The sequence below is a fragment of the Bacillus rossius genome, chromosome 1 (genome assembly GCF_032445375.1).
Source record: "Bacillus rossius redtenbacheri isolate Brsri chromosome 1, Brsri_v3, whole genome shotgun sequence".
NCBI classification, from domain to species: Eukaryota; Metazoa; Arthropoda; class Insecta; order Phasmatodea; family Bacillidae; genus Bacillus; species Bacillus rossius.
Genome location: NC_086330.1, coordinates 300,980,484 through 301,005,198, shown reverse-complemented (window position 1 = coordinate 301,005,198; position 24,715 = coordinate 300,980,484).

Sequence of the window (24,715 nt, the reverse complement as noted above, 5' to 3'; positions counted from 1 at the left end):
CTAGTTCACGTCATGTTGCAACATATCAAACAATTATTTTACATATTTGTCACCTGTGTATTCAGCATCACTGTCAAATCTGATTGTAAGACCGTCTACATTGGTGCCAATAATTTCTCGAACTTTCTCCACCAAAGGATCCTGTTTCGTTACACTGGCAACACCTCCACCTGAAATAATAAAAAAATAGTTCCATTAATTTCCTAACGTAGGTGCTCTTCTGTAAAAAAAATATTCTGAATTTATAAAAAAATTTTTTTGTTAACTACTAATTCTCCTTAACTAAATGGATGCTTTGAAATTCACTTGTGTTACCTAAGACAATAAACTAGATAGTGAGTAAGGTTATGAATATGTATCAAGAGAAATAACAATCTTCGACTATATGCACTATTTCGGGGGGGGGGGGGGGGGGAAATCAGAAAATGGTGTTTTCAATGACTTCTTATGTTCCTTAACTCAATACTTAAATGGTGTTTTGAAAATCATGTGGAACACCTAGAAAAACTTTATAGTTGAGAAGGCCATTAAGACAAGGGAAATAATGTCATAAATAATTTGTTATTCAATTTCAAGTGACAACTGAACCATATTTTACAATATTCACGTGAAAAGAGAAACCAATTAGGGTAGAACATAGGCCTAAGCCTTAACATTCTGATATTAGACATCCGAAGTTTTGAAAACAGCCTTTGCTACACTATATTCCTAAGGATCTCTGGATAACCACAGTATCAAGTTGCAGTAAGTATCAAGTAAAAAGTTCCTTCAATATCAAGACAATATCAGGTGGAAAACTGCTGCATAATATATTGTGATCAAGATGCATAATAGTAAAAGTCCAAATCACATAGTATTCAAGTTTATCCTTGTTCTTGATGGCATGATCCTGTTCATTTTGATTCTGTGGTACATGATGGTTACTGTTTTAACTGAGCACGTGGAAAGATTTTAAAAAAAACTTGTGTCAAAACAATCAATAATGATCGTAAGTAGAAAACCAACTAAAAATTCCCTTTTATCAAACTTATGATCAATTCATGGTTATATTACAAGATTTGTTACGTGTAGGTTGTTTAACATTCTAAATTAAAGCTGTCGGCATATTGAGGATAAGTTAGATTCGCTTCTGAGATTCGCATCTAAAAAATTCTCGGATCATGCCGTCATTATCATACACACCATAAAAACACAGAAATGTGTTTGTGCAATAAGGCCATAAGTAAATTCCTTTAAATAATGTGTGTATAATAGGGGAAATAAATTATATCTACATGTTTATTAACTTATACTTAAATCAACGTATCAGATTCGGATTTATATATGTTTGTGTTGAATTTACCGGCCTCTGAACTTAGCATTTTACAACCCTCATCGGTCGAAAATGCCAAGTTTGAAGGGCTATAACAGAGAACTCGAATTTGGTAAAGCATTGCGACTACATTCACCTTAAAGAACTCGTTGCTGTGTTTAATACGACATATCAGATTCGGATATATATATATATGAGTAGGGAGAGCGTGCCGACTCTGGAATATAGGCGAGGGGGGAGCGGGGTAATCCGGGGATTATCCCATTTTTTATGGTTTTTTACGCATTTTTTATGGTTTTTTATGTGCAAATCTAGTTTTTTATGCGCTAATCCAGTGGCTAATCCGGAGATCCGCAAATTCGCAAATTCGCAAATCCGCAAATTCGCAAATCCGCAAATTCGCAAATCCGCAAATTCGCAAATCCGCAAATTCGCAAATCGCAAATCCGCCATTTTGTATTTCTAGAAATTTCCACCAACTTCGAATCGTGACGTCATGATTCTGTGTCGTCTGCTGGAGGCCGCCATCTTGTTTCGTCTGCTGGAGGCCGCCATCTTGATTTTTCCTGGCCGCCATCTTGTTTCGTCTGCTGGAGGCCGCCATCTTGTGTGACGTCATATAGTTCTGTTGGTCGCCACCAGATAGCAGCAGGTATTATTTTTCCTTTAACTAAAATATTTTCAGTGCCGAGGCTGTGATTCGATCCATGGGACGTGAAAACAATGATGATGTCGAGGTTAGAAAGCAGAGACGCTAACCACAGGACCACGAGACCAGTTGGGATATAGTGGAATAAATAATCTATATATGCTACGTACTGATGTCAAGTTTATGATAAAAGGGGGGAGGGTATTTTTGCCTTCCTTAATGCATACCTAAGGCGCCACATTTGAAATTAAAATCATTATACAGCCGCCATCTTTAATTCCAGCACAGACTACCAGATGGTGCCAAAATCAAAAATTAGTTGCCAGAGGCGCCGCCATCTTGATTCTCAAGTTGGCTACCAGAGTGTGCCACCGTCGCCATCATTTAGTTCATATAATCGATACCAGATGACGCCACCGTCGCCATCTTTATTTCATATTTCAGCTGCCAGGGCGTAACACCATTCGATAGGTCAAATGCTAATCGATATATTTAGTAACAAGTGTTGCTACCAGAGGGCGCGATATTTAAATTTAAAAAATATTACAACCTTTAAACAATTCTCCGCCATCTTGGATTCAACAACCCCACCATCTTGGAAGCACATGATACACCCAAGGACTCGTTCCAATACATGCACAGAGTGCACCGAAAAGATTGTTCCCTTACATGCACAGAGTGCACCATATTGAATGATCATGATATGTGTTCCTTTATATGCATCAGAAGCAGGCATAAGAAATTTTTTCTTATAGGCATACTTTAGTGTTAGCTTTCCTGTAATGCATTTAATAATAGTGTAACCTCATTATTATTATTTAGTGATAGTGAATTTATAACTATGATGTGTAGTCTCATTCTCTTCGTCTCGACGTGGCGGAAGATTCTCTGGAGTGTAAGCTGAAAATAAAAAAAAATAAAAACTTGTGTTTGAATTTATAGTGGTATGCTGCTTTCCACATCACCTTAGAGACTATGTCTCAGGAGGTACAGCATTAGATGCGTTAACTCCTTTTTTTTATACATGGTGAGTTTCCCCGAGAGGCCTATTTTCCATGTTTAACAAGGGCGCAAGCATTATGCTTCACCGTCACTCTCTCCGAAGCCGCTGTCCACTCCATCATCTGGCTCCACTTGCTCTTGAGCCTCCATTACAGCTTCAAGGCATGCTATAATACCGTTGTAAAGGTATGTTAGAAACTCGTATTCCTCTGGAAATGCAGCGAACAAATTGATCGCGGAGACCTCTAGATGTACTCCATCTCGTGTTGTCAGTCAGAACTGACAGGACACATACCTTATCTGGAGAAGAACGTCTCTCTGCGGAGGAGGTATCGAGGGCTGGCGAGGGCTGGCTGCGATCAAATGATGTTTCCGACCTCTGTGGCAGGTGTATATATATATATATATATAAATCTGCGTCGGGCGATGACCTGAATTCTCGCGGAATCGCCTACTCTGTGTGTCGGCTTTAGATGACAGTTATAAACTGAAAATTATTAATTTAAGAAAGTTGAGTAGATTATATTTGGTAAAATCATTTAATAATATGGTGATCATGGAAAACTAGTTAAACTATATGTTTTTTTTTTGTTTTAGAAAGTAGATTTTCTACCATTCACTTTTTTCAGAATTAAAATTTAATTAATGTTTTTTTTATTATAGCTTACTGAAAACATATTTCTGCAATCGTTGTAATGCATTACAACGATTGCAGAAACTGTCAACCAAGTCTGTGACAGCATATAGACACCTCTTAGGTGCGACGACAGTTGTCTGGAAAAACAAATTACTTTCTCTGAAAATAGAGAGCTTCATCCACGGGCTCGCGCACGTCAACCCGCTGGTCGGCCCAGGAAGGCAGGACGTTTCAATGCTAGCTTTTATTTTATATCAGAGGAATACTTAAATCATAACAATAAATCAGAGGTTACACATTAGTTTTATTGTAGTCAACATACATTTCGTGAACGTGCGGGCGCAGAGACTGATGGATAATTTGAATACATTTTTTTTTAAATTATACTAAACCAGAAAATTATATAATTGAAAAGAGCATTAATAAAAAATACAGTAACCTACACGTTCTTTACTTAAGTTACAAACAGTTTCGGTAATAAAATATGCATTATGCTTTTAACAATTTATTTTAAAACTTTATGCAAAACTGAAATATTACAAGAAAATCACACATAATGTTTGCATACAAACCTGAACATTTACATACAAAGAATATTAAAGTGACGATAAAAAAAAGATTTGAATGCTAACTTGAACATTTCCTTACACACAAAGAATATTATATTTACGTATTCAGCTGAAACATTTACATACACAAAGTGACAACAATTCAATTATACTTTGCTTAATAATTCTAGAAGTAATGAGCGCACTGCTACCCGGGCCATCTCGTCAGTTCTTTGTATGGAAGCACTAGACTCTGTTTGAACTCCGACATCTTGACTCACCGGTCCTAAATGACTGAGATCTCTGGTTCGACTCTTGCGAGAGGCAGCAGGCTTTCGCTGTCGCCTGGTGGACTTCGGTGTCGCCTCGGTGATTGGCTCAGCTACAGGTATGATGGATGTTGGCGAATCAGGGCTGATTTGAATGCATTCAGGGATAACCTGAACCGATTGGGTAGCTGTCTGGTTGAATGCGTGTGCGTAGACGTCTTCACTCGTGGCAGGCAGCACTGTATCGTGTCGAAGCATGTTAACAATACATTGTCCATAACCCGAGCAGTTAATTAATTCAAATGGTATGTCTTGAGGTCCTGGGTCGAGTATTTGTTTCGAGTGAAACATGCCGTCACAGCTTTCCGATATGTGTTTTAAATTGTCTTGACTCCACTCGCTGTAATCAACACTGCCTAGACCAGGATTTACACTCACGTATTTCTTGCTTGAATGAAAGTTAGACATCTTGCTTGGCACAGATCCTCACACCGACACAGTTTCAGCTCGACTGTCGACCCAGGAAGCGGCGATACTATTTAAAAATATATTGCCCATCCGAATGAATAAATTGATTACGAAATTCCATAGAGTAGAGCATCTCGTAAAACAGTCCATTATCTATATCCCCATAGTTGCTTGCTTAGATGCGTCGACACCGAGAATTTGTTTTCTCGTAATAAACGACCTCTCGACAAGGAACACAAATGAATACTGCAAGGCGTGTCGTGAGGTGGGTTCCACATGCATGTAGCGGGATTATGCCGATAGTGTTTAATTCCGGTACACCATTCGGAGAAAGTACTTTCATAGTCTCTGTCACGGGATGTCTTGAGCTCATCAATAGTACAGGGAAACTTTGCCATTGGATGACTAAGATTTATTACACAGTCTTTATGCTGACAGTCGAAAACAGTCAAGAGAGTCACGGACTTGTATGGTCTATCAGCGTGCCACCTCAGTCGGAAATGAGTATTTTCGCGACAAAGTTCGAAATAAACGTATCGAAGACTACTCAATCCAATATCAAATTCATAGAACTCTACATGAAATTCAACACAGTTCAGACTTGCACGTTTGTAAAGATATCTATTTTCGGTATTGTCAAACAAAGTCGAAGGCTTCATTTCTTTAGATCGTGGATCAGGAGGATAATTAAAATATCTTGTCGCTTCATCCCATGTTAAGATGCTCGGTGCCCACAATTCATCTATTACGGCATCTTCTTGGCTTTGAGTTATATCATGGAATCGCGGTGATAACATGACTGACATAGGTATTGTCTTAGCTCTCAAACTTAAGCGAATGGGGTGAATCGATAAAGTTTACACTGAAGGAAACTACATGTCTCGTAGCAAACACTGTTTTCATAAGTTGTGTAGTGAACATAACCGTCACACTGCTCCTCCCAATGCACAACTGTCTCTGGGTTCGTGCTGCGTCTCAAATCACACCTTACTGCAGAATAATCTGGTTCTGAGGTTATAGTTTCAGTAGCGGCTGCTGCCTTAAGTTCTTCTAAGGTAGTAGGAAATTTACTGTCGGGTCTCAAGTAGTGCACAACACAATCTACCTGATTGCAGGGCGTCTCAATAAAGTCCGGAGCCTCCAGATCGCAATCGGTGCTCCAGTGATGATTGAAGTTGCAGACTATGAGGTGGAACTCTCCATCTCCGGTAAGGTATGCCACACGACGAAAGCCGGGTGACACGTCTGCGTAGCGTGCCGATGGATCGAACGTCATTTTTCTTGAATATATAGTGAGTCTACGCCCGCACGACCGCGAACTGTACGCTGACTGTCGTACCCCGGGACGATGACCTCAATTTATAGCGCCTCCAGTCCAGACATGTTTACCGTTGCTTCGCTTGTTGTTGATTCCATTTCGAGCGCGTCATCCAACATTCCAGGATCGCTGTGTTCTAGCATCCAAGCCCTAAGCAATGCGACGTTACGGCGAGACGATACAGGTCTTATGCTGTCACGATTTTGAGCATACATTATGTCTAATTTTTTGAAAGCCGGGCAGCCATATTCCTCTTGTGCATCCACTATGTGCATGTGTTTGAGACAGTGTTTACCCAACCATCTTTTCTGTTCGCTTCCAGCAACTATTACAGTTCCACTCAAGTGAGTTGTCAAGATGGTGGAAAGACTGTTGTAGGGAAACAATCCGTGTTCCCATTTTAAACTATGAAAATTTTTAGTGAGCCACGCATTACTTCTCCGGTATTTACGACTAATGTCTCTCCACTCAAACGGCGGTTTGAATGTTCGCGTAATTATGTTCCCCTCAGAGTCAGCAATGCTAAGTTCCTTGGTAATAAAGCCATACTGAGAGAAAAATCCTTGCAGATTAACATACTTCATGGTGGCTGAGACACGACTGAGTCTCTACTATGCTTAACTCAGTATTTTAACAGCTTTGTCTCGTGGATTATAGGAGACAAGTCTGTCGTGCAATATTATTGCAAATGCTTGTGTTAAGATCGGTAGGTTGGCTGAGTTTGTGATCTCCAACTTGCAATCTATGATATTCGAAGGTATTTTGTCAGCTTGACGGCTTACATCAAACATGAATAACGTAGCCAGTTCCTTAAACTGATGAGGGTCAAGCAAAGGTGCATTCTGCTTTCCATAGTAAGACTCTTGAAAATTTGAATACATATCATATGCAATTAAGTAAAATCCATTGTCGAAGTTTATGTCCAAATCCATGTACGGATAACTTTCTGAATTCAAGAATAGTTTTATATTCTTTATGTTGCAGTGGTCAAACCTCGATTTATCGGCAGCCATTACATTATGTTTAGCCGATTGAAAGCCGACTATTATGTATCGTGGTTTTTCCATCGAGAAGCTTGTCTTTACTGACCAGCTGACATTTTGTGCTTGTGGCATGCTGGGATATGTTTCAACAGACCAAGATCTAAATGCTATATCTATATTTCTGCTTTTCTCCACAAGCTTAAGCAGTCGCATGCGTTCCACTGGAGACACTTGGATGTGTGGTACGGCCCAATCGATAGAGTTTATGGTTAAATTAACTGCTTGAGGCTGCGCACTCGCATCTACGATCGAGTTAATGTACGTATTTTCTAAAACTATAATTAACTCTTGTTTGGAGTTTAGAAGTATACGGTGATAATCCTCAGCAAAGCCGAGGAGATGGCTTAGCGGAACACAGATTTCGAAAACACCATCGGCTGTTAGAGGCAAGCTATAGATTTCCTCGAGACACCATCCCTCCATTTTGCTGATGGCGTATTCATCACGAGTTCGTGAAAGATAATTCTTCACTGTAGATACCACTCCTAGTGATCTGGTCTGGTCTATAAGAACGCCGTTCAGTTCTAATCCTATCCGATTGATCATATGTAATACACCATTGTTTATAATCTTTGCATGGTCCGGTTTCCGTCCGTCTGCCTTTACGAGTTTTCCACGTATACGCAAAAAGGATTTTGAGATGTTTGTGTATGCATCATGATTTTGAATCACTATACGGATTTCAGAGTTGGGGGCATAGGGTCCATTTAAGTATGGTTTGTAAATATGCAGTTCAGTTTTTGAAATAGAATCCTCAAATTGTGGTGCTTGCTCGACTTCAAGAACGGTGTTCTCCATGAGGATAAACTCTAAATCCAAGTTTTTTAAGGAATCTCACGTTAACAGATGTTAGCCGCTTGATGTCTCGTCGTCTACTGGATAAGGTCACACCTGAACCGCTCCATTTATGCTTAGAAAAATATTTCACTCCCATTGTTTTTTCAAATGCAGTCTTAGAGTTATTTCTTCCTTTCTTAGGTTAACTAAGCGTCCTTCCTGATCGACTATTTGAATGTCGAGCTCCGATATCGATTGAACGGTAACTGGGACATAAATGAGCGTGGTAGGTCGTTCATTTATCTTATATCCCGGAGGTACTATGGGGGAAAATTCATGAATAGTATTGTTTAATTTACCATTCAAGTAGGTGTGTCCCACAGCATTGCTTGTAATTCGTATAACATTCACGGGGAATATATTTACAGGGTTTGTCGATTCATGCAGCTCACCTGCTTTGTATACTTGAGAAGAAAATCCAAGCATTTCACCTAATGTATTTTTTCCACTAAAATCCACATGTATATTGTTGCTGAACATTATGCACTGTAAGGTGTTGGGGTTGCCTCGTAATAGAAATGTTGAATCTGCAGGTAGGTTATGTTTTATGTAAGCTTCCATGTCACTTATTTCATATGCACCTGTTGGTAATTTCATTTCATGATGTTCATTGTTTGCGATGTATCGAAAAACTTGATTATTTTCATCAATGTTCGGTATCGAGTTATATGTTGTCAGATCGATCAATGCCATTGTCCACTATCCATCCAATTGCACGGGAGGGAAGTAGTAGGTTCTCATAATCGAGCTCTTCCCAGTTAAAATTAATGTTATTGACATTTTGTCTAGTTTACACTGCGTCTCGCGTTGTGTGTGGTCTCTCTATAAACACTCTGTCGCATATGTGGCTTATGATAACACTAATGCTTTTTATATATTGATACTAAAAATCTTAAGCATAAGTGACCGCAATTCCATGAATGCAACTTTTGTTGCCTGTCATAATTATAGGTTATGTTGCACTTGTTTAAATATCGTATCAGTTCCACTGGTGGAGGCAAGTCTCCGAAGCTATCGTAATATTCAACGTTAGGACCGGTCTTGACATAAGCAGTCCAATGCGTTCCCGGTCCTTTGGATGAGTCTAGATTCAAAATAGCACTTTCATTACGCAATGGTTTCTTAGGTAGCGAATCGCGCATGTATATTTGTCTAAAGTATGGTATTTTCAATTCTTTTATCGCCTTCATTAACTCGAGGTTTGTAAGAGCTCGCTTTGGTAAATTTTTGATTATCGCTTCCTGCTCCCGCGATTTTTCTTTCTTCTTCTTCCTCTTCACTTTCCCCCACCACCCGACTGTGGATAGGGGCGTAGATAAAGTCCTGAACCGTTTTTTGCTGCACGTGCTATCGCTTGCATACGTGCCTGACTCCGGACATCGGAAACAGTTTTAGCAACACCCGCAGCTCCACCAATTAAGCTGCCTAATGCAGCGAGTGCTGGAAATATAAATGGTAATAGACCACCCTTCTTCCCCAGGGCTTTCCTGACAGATTTACGGTTTCTCTTCTTTGATGATGAAAATCTTAAACCTACACCAAGCTTACGTTTCACTCTTATAATCTTGTTAACGGTCCACGCGGATACTCTCTGTCCAAATTTAGTTTCGGGAGACTTTCTAATCTTCTCGGCCGTGTCAGCTAATATTTTATCCGCTTGATGTCTTTCAGCCAAGTTATTACTATTCGCATACGCAATATCGTGAAGACGACACGCCTCGTCTAGTGCATTCACACCACGATCACCTCTTGCTAGTCTCTCGGCTAGTCTCGTGCCAGGTCCACAGAAATTGTAGCCCGGAAGATGTGCCTCGAATGGTAGCTTATTTATAACAGAATTAACTAAGCCTAAACCTCTCTTCCGTCTCATACAAGACATATCAAGACACTGAGTGGTTTCACTATAAGGATGACTGTTTTATAGTGTTTAGGTTTAGTATTAAGAATGGAGGTTGTTCAACAACAGCTCGCTTTACCAATTTCACTAATTGATGATGATGTGTTTAGTAAAACTGAAGAACGTCATGGATCTCTGTTACCAAATACCATACGGTGTATAGTGTCAGGTCCTTCGAATTCTGGCAAAACTTGTCTTATTCTTTCACTTCTAGAACACCCCAATGGGATACGTTTTGAGAATGTGTATTTATATAGCAAGTCCCTAGAACAACCAAAATATCAACGTTTAGCCCATGTGCTGGAAAATGTCGGGGGAGTGAAATTTTTTAAATTTCGAGAAAATGCTGATGTTTTAGACCCCAGTCAAGCCCTCCCCAACTCTGTGCTAATCTTCGATGATGTTGCTTGTGATAAACAAAGCATTGTTCAAAAGTATTATTCTATGGGGCGACACCACAAGATCGACTGTTTCTACTTGGTACAAACTTATACCCAAACCCGAAAGCAATTAGTGCGAGATAATTGTAATCTAATAATTTTGTTTAAAATGGACGATCTTAATCTAAAACATGTGTTTTCCGACCATGTCGGTACAGATATGAGCTTTGAGAGATTTAAAACTCTTTGCGGTCACTGTTGGAACAGTCCTAATGAGCATGGTTTCATTGTGATAGCTAAAGATTTTCCTCTACATAAAGGGCGTTACAGATGTGGTTTTGATCAGTTTATTGTGATAGGTTCATGAATCATGATGTCAAAGTTCGGTGGTGGTGGACTTAAACGATCGCACGACTCATGCATGACGTTTACTCGTGAAGGGGACTGCGACTTAAGCTGGAAACATTTGAAGAGAGTTGGTGATCCTAAACAAGATGGTGATGCTGCTAATAAGAAGTATGTTGACGCAGTAAGCGGGGCTTTTACACATGCTTTGCATTCGATGACTGATGGTATGACACGACAAGTTACAGATATCAACAGATCACTTACTGTAACAAGAGATGTGCAAGTGGGGATTATGGAGTTCTTGCGCAATATGGAGGCTAAAGAACAGCATTTAATTGCTCAATTAAATGAAAGTCTTTCAGGTGTGTCGACAAAGTTGGGTGATATGTGCACCTCGTTGGAGAGCAGGTTAGATTTATTCGCACAAACATTTATAGAGGAACTAAATGATGCACTAAATGCTAACATGGTTGAGATGGTATTGAAAATTAATGCTGGAATTGTACAACAGCTTTCACAAATGAATCGCACTGTTGGTGTTTTGACGATTACTCCTGATGAATATTCTCGCGGTGTGTTGTCTAAGAAACCTTCACCTCCAAAACCAGCACCTGCAAAAACAGCATCTTCAAAACCAGCACCACCAAAACCAGCACCTCCAAAACCAACACCTCCAAAACCAGCACCTCCAAAACCAGCACCTCCAAAACCAGCACCTCCAAAACCATCAAGCTCTAGACATGCCTAGATCACTCACGTATTGATGCTAGTTGTATATAAAAGGGTAATATGCTATCGCTAACTCTGCAGTCATGGCTCTTGAGGCTAGTAAGTTGGAGCGCGTCATAGAAAATGTTCGTGCAAAGTATCTACTTGCCAAACGAGCTCGTTTGGAGAGGGATGCAATTAATGAAGAAATATTCAAGTCTGTTAATTCGCGTTTGGATAAACTTGGACCTACTACATCGCTCGCACAGTCTATCGATACTGTGAAGCAGGATTCTGCGGAAGAAGCTACTGTGAAACAATATTTAGAATCAAGCGACAGTGATGACTCGAACGCTATTCCTTTAAAACATCACGGTGTTCCATATGATGATTCTTTAGGTGGAGTGCAGTCTTATTTGCAGAGCTACAGCCTTCGCTCTGGTGATGGAACCTATGGTGTATCTAAACGACATAACCGCTGGTTTTTAGGGGACACGGAAGTATTTTTTCACGATAACAATATGATTCGCGTTAAAGATGAACTAATACAACCTGCTCCTGGTTTATTTGAACTTTTATTTCGCAGAGAGCCGCATACGTACTCGGAATCGGCCCTTAAACAATATGCTAATCTACTAGAGCTTACAAATGCTTATTTTAAAAAGAATGATCCTGCAACAAATCTCTATAAAAGCACGTCACATGCGAAATTTGATATCATTAAGCAACTGTTTCCACATATTGGTTCGCAGCAACGAGGAAGTGGATTGTTACGTAAAACATTGGATTTAGGTCGTAAACGAGAGTTCATTTATTGGAATGATCCGAATGAGATAGTAGATCGACTCAGGTTGTTAATGGCCTCGCAGGCTTCTGGCCACACCGGACACAATAACGAAATCCTTTCGATACTTGAAGAGTTACTAGAATCAGGATACATTGCAAAATGAGCGACGCACAGCGTGGGATTGCATACGAGCTTCACCGAGGCAAACGTATTATATTTCCTCGCAGAAAGGTTTTAACATATGGACTCCATGATTTACTACAGATTGATTTGGTAGAAATGATACCATACAGTAAAGTGAACAGTGGTTACAAGTACATCCTGACTGCCATAGATGTGTACAGCAAACGTGCTTATGCAGTTCCAGTTAAACAAAAGACAGGTGTGATGGTTACTGCTGCCATGAGAAGTATTTTGAAAGAAGCAGGAAGTTTTAAAAGTATTCAAAGTGATGCGGGAACAGAATTTTATAACTCAACTTTCAGAGCTCTTATGAAAAGAAAAAATATTAATCATTATTCCACTCACAGTGAGATTAAAGCAAGTGTGGTAGAGCGGTTTAATAGATCTCTAAAATCGCTGCTTTTTCGCGAGTTTTCAGCTCAAGGAAATTATAAGTGGCTTAAAATTTTACCACAAGTTCTACGTGTCTACAATAACAGATTCCACCGCACCATTGGCATGGCTCCGAATCAAGTGAAGGATGACTCTTTGCTACAAAGTGTTTACAAATATGTAAAGACAATTGACCCTAGAAAACCTAAGGCTCGTGTGGGGGATCATGTACGCGTGTCACGAAACAAGAAAGTTTTTGAAAAGGGGTTTACACCGAATTGGTCTCACGAAGTGTTTAAAGTAACAGCTATGAGGTCCAGCTTTCCGCATGTGTATAACTTGAGTGATATGGATGGAAATGAAATACAAGGTGTTTTTTCATGCTTCAGAAATTCAAATTACAAAATACCCCGATACATACTTGGTAAATAAAATTCATCGAAAGCGTGGTGAAAGATTCCAGGTGTCTTGGAAGAGGTTTCCCGATACCGTGAGAACATGGGTAAAGAGAAACGATATGGGAGTTTAAGATTACATATACACATTTTATTTTACCTTATTGCTTGTTCTCAATCGAAGCATATTCTATGGAATCGTTTGTGTGGGCTGTTGTTGAGATTCTATTCCTGCAATGTATTTATAATGTGTGAACTACTTCCTGAACACGACCCAGCACTCTGCAGCTTGGGATCAACAAGCTGTGACGTCAGCCCGCGCTGGGCGCCTCATTGGAATGTGTAGCGCGACATCGGGGTTGCATGTCATCTTTCCGTCAAGACCCGGTCAACTATAGTCTTCATTCTGCCTCTGACAATTCCATAATGAACATGGCTGCTTTTGAGGAAATTCGCGATTGCATTGAATATGCGCTTCATGCTTGCATCGGCATGAATATAGATGCGATAGTACACCATCTAGAGGTCTCCGCGATCAATTTGTTCGCTGCATTTCCAGAGGAATACGAGTTTCTAACATACCTTTACAACGGTATTATAGCATGCCTTGAAGCTGTAATGGAGGCTCAAGAGCAAGTGGAGCCAGATGATGGAGTGGACAGCGGCTTCGGAGAGAGTGACGGTGAAGCATAATGCTTGCGCCCTTGTTAAACATGGAAAATAGGCCTCTCGGGGAAACTCACCATGTATAAAAAAAAAGGAGTTAACGCATCTAATGCTGTACCTCCTGAGACATAGTCTCTAAGGTGATGTGGAAAGCAGCATACCACTATAAATTCAAACACAAGTTTTTTTTTTTTTTCAGCTTACACTCCAGAGAATCTTCCGCCACGTCGAGACAAAGAGAATAAGACTACACATCATAGTTATAAATTCACTATCACTAAATAATAATAATGAGCTTACACTATTATTAAATGCATTACAGGAAAGCTAACACTAAAGTATGCCTATAAAAAAAATTTCTTATGCCTGCTTCTGATGCATATAAAGGAACACATATCATGATCATTCAATATGGTGCACTCTGTGCATGTAAGGGAACAATCTTTACGGTGCACTCTGTGCATGTATTGGAACGAGTCCTTGGGTGTATCATGTACTTCCAAGATGGTGGGGTTGTTGAATCCAAGATGGCGGAGAATTGTTTAAAGGTTGTAATATTTTTTAAATTTAAATATCGCGCCCTCTGGTAGCAACACTTGTTACTAAATATATCGATTAGCATTCGACCTATCGAATGGTGCTGCACCCTGGCAGCTGAAATATGAAATAAAAGTAAATATATCGATTAGCATTCGACCTATCGAATGGTGCTGCGCGCTGGCAGCTGAAATATGAAATAAAGATGGCGACGGTGGCGTCATCTGGTATCGATTATATGAACTAAAAGATGGCGACGGTGGCACACTCTGGTAGCCAACTTGAGAATCAAGATGGCGGCGCCTCTGGCAACTAATTTTTGATTTTGGCGCCATCTGGTAGTCTGTGCTGGAATTAAAGATGGCGGCTGTATAATGATTTTAATTTCAAATGTGGCGACTTAGGTATGCATTAAGGAAGGCAAAAATACCCTCCCCCCTTTTATCATAAACTTGACATCAGTACGTAGCATATATAGATTATTTATTCCACTATATCCCAACTGGTCTCGTGGTCCTGTGGTTAGCGTCTCTGCTTTCGAACCTCGACATTATCATTGTTTTCACGTCCCATGGATCGAATCACAGCCTCGGCACTGAAAATATTTTAGTTAAAGGAAAAATAATACCTGCTGCTATCTGGTGGCGACCAACAGAACTATATGATGTCACACAAGATGGCGGCCTCCAGCAGACGAAACAATATGGCGGCCTCCAGCAGACGAAACAATATGGCGGCCTCCAGCAGACGACACAGAATCATGACGTCACGATTCGAAGTTGGTGGAAATTTCTAGAAATACAAAATGGCGGATTTGCGGATTTGCGAATTTGCGAATTTGCGGATCTCCGGATTAGCCACTGGATTAGCGCATAAAAAACTAGATTTGCACATAAAAAACCATAAAAAATGCGTAAAAAACCATAAAAAATGGGATAATCCCCGGATTACCCCGCTCCCCCCTCGCCTATGTTCCAGAGTCGGCACGCTCTCCCTACTTATATGTTTGTGTTGATTTTACAGGCCTCTGATCTTAGCATTTTACAACCATCATCAGACAAAAATGCCAAGTTTGAAGGGCTATAACAGGGATCTCGAATTTGGTAAAGCATTGCGAGTATGTTCACCTTTAATAACTACTTGTTGTATTTTAACACGACGTATCAGATTCCTTTTTATACGTTTTTTAGTTGAGTCAGAGAATTTATCTGAGACCCATTGGAAATTCAGTCCCGTGACAATATTATGGTAATATATTAAATTTACAATTTCTGTGTTATGTAAAAAATCATGCTCTCTCGGGCTTAGCCAGCAAAGTAAAACCCGAATGTGTGATCCTTCTTTTACCTAGCTGCACAGTGGAAAACACGAGTAGGCGCTGAGAATTTCCACCAGGAGAGGAAAGGAGTCACAGGATTAGCATGTGTAGGAAATAGAGAGTGAGACATGTACATTCAACCATACACTACTTGACAAATTAGAAGGCATGCTGCTAGAAGATAACTAATAAAGAATACATATGGAAGAAGAATAATCTATTGAACTGATTGTAGTTCTTCTTAACGGAACTGTATTGTTACTTATTAGGGGTGTGCGAATAGTAAGTTTAGTTTGTCCAAAAAAAATTGAAATTGAATTGATGCTTTATTACCAGAAATAATATTCATAGATAATATTTTGGTAGTAGGGAGTAGGGGTAGGGTGCCGGTTTTGGGACAGTGTAAACAAAGAAACAAGTGGTTGTCTTAGCGCGTGTCCAGGGTGGGCGTGGCAGGAGGTGGGCGTGGCACCACGTGGCCGAGTGGGCGTTGCCGGGAGCCACGTGGAGGCTGTGGCGATGGCTCTAAATTAAGAAGCTAGGGAGCGCTTGGTTCGCACGCACCGGAATTATTTTTACAAGTAAAAAAATGGGAGGCGGCGGCGGGGATTCGATCCGTCATCCTTTGGATTGATAGTCAGCGATGCTAACCACACGGCCACGAGGCCATCTCCGTAAATATTTTCAGATGTTGTATATATGCTTATAAAAATTTTGTGTTGTGTAATTTTTAAAAACGAATGTAGTCCACAATGTTTATATTCTTTATAGTGGTAAGCGGGAAATTTAAAATATATTGTCGGCTGCTAGTCGGTCGCCATGTTTATATTTTTTATAGTGGTAAATGGGAAATTTAAAATATATATTGTCGGCTGCTATGCGGCTGCCATGTTAATTTTTTTCGTCACCATTGGAAAAAAAAAATAATTTTGGCTGCTAGGATGTATCCAGAACAGCCAACATAGCAAATAAAATAATTTTATATATGACAATCGATTGCTGTTGGGCACCATCTTGTAGCACATCATACCAGCCAGCCATCTTTTTTTCCCATTATAGTTATTGGGTTTTTTTTTCAAGTTTGAATATAAAATAAAATTATTATTTCGGCAGCCACTACTCTATGACTATAGTAGTAGTAGTAGTAGTACTAGGCGCCAAATTAAAAACACACACTGGAGGGCAGCCATGTTTATTTTTATAGTACTAGGTGCCAAATTAAAACACACACTGGAGGGCAGCCATGTTTATTTTTATTATGGTACTAGACCAGTATAGTCATATTGTACTTAATTTGTTTATGTAGTATGTCTGCCATCTTGGATACCACATTAATAAAAATATATACTTTAGGTATTTTTAGTACTATTCGGCGAATTCAAACACCATTTTTTATTATGTCTTAAAGACATAATGTTCTCTTGTAGTGATGTATTTATATATTGTTTTTTCCAGTAATTAAATATACAGTGGCAATTACTTTTAAAAAAGTAATATTGTTTATCATATATCACCCATTTTATTAAAAGTATTCTTATTATGTCACACATAGTTGTCATTTAAAAGAATGTCTTGTGTATATATAGATAGTATTCTCTCTTAAAGTCATTATATTAAAAAAAAATTAAATATGGCCAAGCGCTGGAGTCGCGAGAGAGCATCGCAGACGTGTCGCGATGGCGTGGTTCCCCTTGTGATTTAATAATAACCCAGACACGGCCTCACGCGGCGTAGGGACGCGCTTCAGCGCAGCGGCTAGCAGAGAGCTGTATACAAATGTAATTTCTTCCCATGTTAAAATACATACTTGTTTTTCCACACTTAGAAAATATTATGTGTATATGCATTATTGCAGTTAATTATAAAAATAATATATCAAATTAAAAAATAAAACATGTGTAACAAAATTTTTTATATTTACTCCAGTTAAGTGGCAGGAAGTTTTGTGTGTTAATTACCTGTACCTGCCATTTGATTTTTATTACCAGGCAAAAAGTTGCTTGTAATAATATTTTCTTATTTTTCGTTAGTCTCGTTTACGTAACGTTTCTTTTAAAAAAAATTATGAATGTATATTTTTTTCTCACATCAGTTTTTAATATATTTAACGAGTAGCGCATTGCTACAAATTAGATTAAATATTACGTGTGTTTTCCAAGTAACATCCTAGGTGTTACAACAACAGTCAACAAGTTTAAAACAAGACATGTCTCTCTCTCCCAATCACAGAAGGGGAGGCAGTCGACAGCAGCCCAGCTCTAAAAAATTAAAATATAAAACCCCTTAGGCCACGGCTGCGACCCATGCAGCCCCACCCTTTCACACATGAATATCTGCGCTGCAGGAGTCTACCACTCACCACGTGTCACACCCCCATTCCAAGGGTCTCCAGAGAGCTGTGGTTAGAGTTTGTTAAGGCTGGTTCACTCCATCAGTCTTCCACATCGGTTCTAGAAATCCATGTTTTTATTTTTCTTGGAATCCCTTCCATCTGACTAGAAGACATGTAGGAAGTCGCTTGTGGATTTTATTAATTAAATAAGTGTCTATATACTTCGTCACTTGAATTTCTTGAGAATAAAAACTGCCCTTGACTTTATTACCAACCAGATCAGACAAGTAGTATGTTCTAGGGTAAGTGTTGCGTATTTTTATCACCTTAAAAATCTCGTGGGACCAATTTATGGAATAACCTTTTGCAAATAAATTCTTATTTCTTGAGATCCGTACATGATCTCCTACACTAGCTTTAAGTCGCCTGTGATCTATCTTTTTCACAACATTGTAAACTGTTTTAAGATAATTATCTTTCACCATGTTGGGGCTCATACCGATAGTTCTATGAAATCTGTCATTGTATATTTCCATAACTTTTGGTAAGAGCGGTAGCCATTCATAGTTTCCCTGAGCGGACATTTCCGTAAACAAAAGCGATTTTAAACTTCTAATGAAGCATTCAAAGACCGAGGCCTTCAGCTAGCTGTTGGTTGAATAAAGGTTAATTCCGTGTTCTTTCATCAATATCTGAAATCCTCTGTTACAAAATTCGGTACCGTGGTCTGACTGCACGTGAGTGAAACCTCCAGAGTCCTTAAGAATATGTTCAATAGCTAAAGCCACAAGCTCCGCAGTTTTTTTCAGTACCGGAACCGTGTAAGCCCGCTTGGAGTAAACATCAATCACAACCAATATATATCTGAATCCTTTATTCGCACGGTGATAAGGTTGCATTTCCACCAAATCAATTTGTAAAAGATCACAGAGACCATGAGTGATTACACGTCTTCGAGGAAAGACTTTGCGTGCGCTTTTGTGAAGTTCGAGCACAATACCGCGTCGGGCAGTCATTTTTTTAAATTTTTTTTTACTTATTTTTTTTTAATGTAGCCAGATTCTATGAGTTATTCTAGTATGGCCAATACTTCATTTGAAAGGCTCGTGTTCCCGGATTGTTGCGATGCAAATAATAATCTAAGCCGATCACATAATTCATTTACCGAGTTCCAGTAAACATATTCCTTTCGACGATTTAAATCTAATTTTTCAACTAAACCACTGCCTTCATGGGAAGCAATGGCAGGACAAAGATCATTAATGAGTCCAAACTTTTCATGATCAGTGTTTTTATAACGTTTGGATGATGTATCATTTCTTTTAAAACCCGCGCTAGTAGACCGCAGCAAGCGTGTGTATTGACGCAATGCAGGTTCTAAATACACTTTATGTTCTTTCAAAAACAATAGGTCACATAATCCCGACGAAGGTTGTATTAGTTCACCATCTATGCGAAGTAAATCACTTTCAGCTCATCACTACTGACAGATATCAGATTTTTCAACTCATGTAAAACATCCTTCTCGGGTAAATTTTCCCGAATTTTATCGAAAACATTTCTACTCTTCTTTTCAAACTGATGTAGATACGTTACCAAATTGTTATTAAGATCCTGTGCGTAGGAGAGGCTGTTTTTTAATACACAAATATTTTTCTAAATTATTCGCCATTGTACTAATTGCATGTGCGGTGGCACCGGAAGCTACATCTATGTAATTCTTTGTGGCAGCATCCGCCGCGTCACAAGGGTCGCCTAAACTGCGCAAATGTTTCCTGCCAACCTGACAGTGCCCATCTTCTGTAAGAGTCAGACATGACATTTGCTGACGTTTATTCCCGTCGCTCCCAAATTTGGAGATACCCAAGTTCATTCTTCACGAAAGTAACACTATGAAGTGATCGAATCCACAGCGATAACGACCTTTTTGTAGAGTAAAATCCTTACCTAATACTAGGAAACTGTAACCATCATTGCTATTCCAACAGCGAGCACAAACATCTTTAAATTTATCGAATGACATGTCGGTTGTGACGTGCTCATGGTAAACATGTTGAAGATTTAGAAGCTCCATTTTAAATAAAACTATCAAATTAGCATTATCCCGAACCAACTGTTTTCGGGTTTGACTATATGTTTGAATTAAATAAAAACAGTCGCACGAGACATGTCACCCCATGGAAAAATACTGTTGAACTATTGCCTGTTTTTCACACCCGATGTCATCGAAAACTATAATCGAATTTGGTAGCACTTTGCTTGGTGGCACTACCTCTTCATTTTCACGAAATTGAAAAAATTTAATACCTTGCACATGAGACAACACCGGCGCCAAACGTTTATATTTTGGTTGTTCTAGGCTCTTGCTATACAAATAAATATTCTCGAAACGCACTCCGTTAGGATGTTGTACAAGCGAAAGTAAAATACATTTTTTCCCGCTATTTGAAGGTCCGGCAATTATACATCTTATGGTATTCGGCAACAGAGGTCCGTAGCATTGTTCTCGTTTGCTTATCAAATCATCATGAATAATTTCGATCGAAAGACTTGCATGTTGAGGGATTACTTCCATTGTTATAACTGAAGCGCAAAAAGTATAAAACTGTCTTATTTATACCCTCCAAAGTCATTATGCTGATATGCATCATGCTGGAAGGAGGGTGAAGGGTAAAGGACTTATTAACTCTGCCATAAATAAATTACCTTTCGAGCTACATTTGCCAACTTATCAGTACTGTGGGCCCGGTACAAAACTTGAAAAACATTTACCACGCGGAGACCCAGGCAAAAATCAATTAGATAGAGCGTGCAAAGAACGCGATATTTCATACTTAAATAGTAACAATTTGGAGAACAGACATCAAGCGGGCCATATTTTAGCACTTAAAGCTAAACAAATTGCACAGAACCCTCAAACTAAGCTAGGTGAAAAGATCGCAGCTTGGAGTGTAAGTAAAATAATGGGTGTTAAGCGTAAACTAGGAGCCGGCATAATATTCACAAAGAAAAAAAATAAGAAAAATAAACGTGATAAAAAGTGCGGTGTTCTACCATTTCTATTTCCAGCTCTGGCAGCACTCGGTTCTTTGATTGGAGGCACAGCCGGAATCGCAAAGAGCATGACAAACGCTAATAATCAAACAAAACTGTTGCAACAAAATGCACAGCATCACAGATGTATCAAGCCTTAACAAATCGATTCAACAGGGCTTTTTTTTAAGACCCTGCAAGGCCGTGGGAGGTAGTGTCCTCTGCCGCTGCCGGAAAAGAAAGGGTGGACAGGGGAGGGAGGGATGCTTTTAACCCTGCCAGATGGCCTCATGCGGTGTAGGGACGCGCTCGGTGCAGCGACTAAGAAAACAGTAAAAAAAATTAGGAAAGGGTGATTTTAGCCTTGCCTCACAGACCGCTAACGACAACGGACTTAGAAAATGCTGTATTCAAGTTGAAAATCAAAAAATTCCGAGGCGTTTTCATGAGAGATAACTTACCTTTAAAACCAAGACCGTATGAGTGTGGGATACTTAATTTAGACATATCTACAGGAAAAGGAATGCACTTGGTTGCATATAAAAAGTCTGGCAGCACTGCGCTGTATTATGACAGCTATTGCGACTTCAGACCGCCTCCCGAAGTAAGAAAATACCTGAAAGGCACAAGTTTAAGTTACAATTACGATAGACAACAGACGATCAAATCGTGGAATTGCGGTCATTTATGTTTAAGATTTCTAGTGTCCATGTATAAGAATCAAAAGAATTAATTTTAAACATCACAGATACACTAGCCATTGACGCGTTCAGTCTATACCAGAGTGCAACCTACCCTGGTGATCCATACTGTAGTGCAAGCTAACCTGATATTTCAATTTCAATTATATTAACAGGAAAAAATTCCGAATTGCGGTCCATATATTTCCCACCCCTGGACCTAACAAATGGAGAGTGGCAGATAGGGCTCATCGACTTTCAAACATACCATTCCATTCCGAACATTGACAAAAAAAAACAATTCCGTTTTTCGAAAAACAATGGTTCTGTGTCTCAAATTATTCTTCCCGACGTAAGTTATGAAATTTCAGATTTGGAAAGTTACATCGGAGAACTGTTACCACACAATGCGACATTTATTTTGAGAGGCAACCCTAATACCTTGCAATGTAATATGCATTGTAATTACGATATCAATTTTACAGAACGCGATATGATCGGAAAAATGCTCGGTTTTGAACCTAAAATTTACGTGACAGGTCGAATGCATGAGTCAACACAACCGGTCAATATTTTCCCTGTATCGGTCATACGAATAGATACAAATATCGTGGTCTCCAGCTATTTAAACGGACAACCTAGCTTGAGCATACACAAGTTTTATCCCAGTGTCCCGCCAGGTTATAAGGTCATCTAAGTACCTAAATCTGTCATAAACGTTCCAGTGATCGTTAAACGAATACACGAGTTGTCTGTAAGGATAGTCGACCAAAACAGGAAGCTCACATATTTTAGAGGCGAAGAAATAATGTTACGTCTGCATATAATAAAAATATGGGAATGAAATACTTTGGCATTCATAAAGGCTCCGGCGGTGTCGAAGGCAGACCCAGTAGTCAGCGAGACACCAAGCGGTTAACACGTAAAAGTATACGTTTTCTCAAGAAACTAGGATACAAAGTATTCCAAAATGGATTCCAGCATTCTCCAAGTCGACCAGCCAATTCAATTTGAAAATTATATCACGAAAACGGAAATACATATCTACCGCCCATTCATTTCGGGTCCTTAGGATTTCAAATTCCGAGATATGTATTGCAATCCAGAATTCTGATATTTATTGTCTGCCATGCAAAAGTCTGTTAAGAATCCGCAGAAAATTCGTCAAACCGGATGGCCAGGCCGCTACATACGCAAAAATTGTTAGAAATGGAATTTTACACATGTTTAACAGAATTGCATACGAGGTAAATAATTTACAAATAGATGAATGTCGTGATGTTGGATTAGTGACTACAATTAAAAACTATCTTTCAATAACGCCCAGTAAAAAAGCCATTTCCAAGATGGCCAGCTGGGGCTTGTCTGACGACTATAGTGTACCCATTAATGCAAACGGCGAGTTTGAAAAATGTGTGCCTTTGAGTCATCTCATGGAAATTTTCGTAGACTATAAACACATTTTAGTTAACGTTCGACAAGAATTAGTGTTACTGGTGTCAAACTCTCAGAACAACGCGGTGTTAGACACGGCAGCGCAATCGTTGCCTGTGAAACTAACACTCATGAGCATCGATTGGCTAATGCCTTATGTAACCGTTTCCACCACACAGAGGATTTGTTTGCTTAAAATGGTTGAAAAAGGAAAAAAAAAAACATATAAATTGCTTTCCGATCCTGGAGCCTCGAAACATATCCGGCCCTGCCGCAATCTCAATCAGTACATTGGTCCATGAAAACATCCTTTAATATGGAAAAGCCTAGATATATAATAGTCGCATTTCAAACGGGTAGGCAAAACAACGTCGCCGGTGATAAATCAATGTTGAAATTAAGAATGTGAAAGTTTTTTTTGAATTCGGAATCCAATCTGTACACAAACCTGGATAGTTATTTTCCTAATGATAGCTATCTGCTAGTGTATAATATGTAAGCGGAATTTCAAGACTCATATTACGGCCGTCAATCATCACCATCTCTCGACCCGAAGAAATTTAAAGATATGGCTCCTCTCTTTGTGTTTGATGTGTCTAAACAGAATGATAAGATGATTGGAGGAGTCGTGGATTGTAGAATAGAAATTACCACAATGATAAATATTCCCGTTGGCACTCAAGCATTCGCACTAATTCTGCATGATCGATTGGTTTCTTATAACCAGAGAGACACTATTAAAATTCTAATGTAATGTAAGTGATAACGGAGTCTTCCCTGGGATTTCATGCTGTATGCCAACCTCCAGGGATGCTACTCTCAGCACGGATTCGCCTTAAAAGAGATAAGCCTGGCTAATGACGAAAGGGAGATAATTACGAGAACATTTCAGCCGCCATACTCGTGGAAATACCTCCACAGAAATTACCAGAAAACGAATTCTTTGTTGACTAGGCATTTCCACGGCATCCATTGCGATGACGGTCTGTTTCCGTATACGTTGTTGCAAAACATCCTGACAGGACATATTAGTGGAACTGTAGTGGTGGCAGGCGTAGAGCAAAAAAGGTGGCTTGCAAAGTTATGCAAAAAAACATGTTAATATTAAGGATGCGCAGACCGAGCTCGGATGTCCGTCACTGAAAGAATTGAATACAATGTATACGCACGATAATAGCCGTGCACGGCCCGTTACGTCACGACATAACGCCACGCTGCTAAGGGCTTGGGCGTTGGAGCATTGCCAAGCGACGCCAGACCCTGGTGGGTCCTTCGGTGTTATAAATGGAATGTGTCGCTCGTAGGGAGCCAAGTCACTCTCCAAGCAACTCTTCAAGCCAGTCTTCACGTCCCGATGCAGTTTAAACCGGCCACTTTGTATCGGGATGTGTCGCTCGGCTATGGTCGAGTGAGCCTCAAGACGGCGGACAGTCGGCAGTGGTTGCACGTCTGCACATCGTTGGGACACCTGGTTCGCGACGACGCAGGCGACGATCTCCTAGAGCTGCCTTGCACTCAGCAAAACTGCAGTGTAAGCCTCCTACGGCCGGACACACACCTCC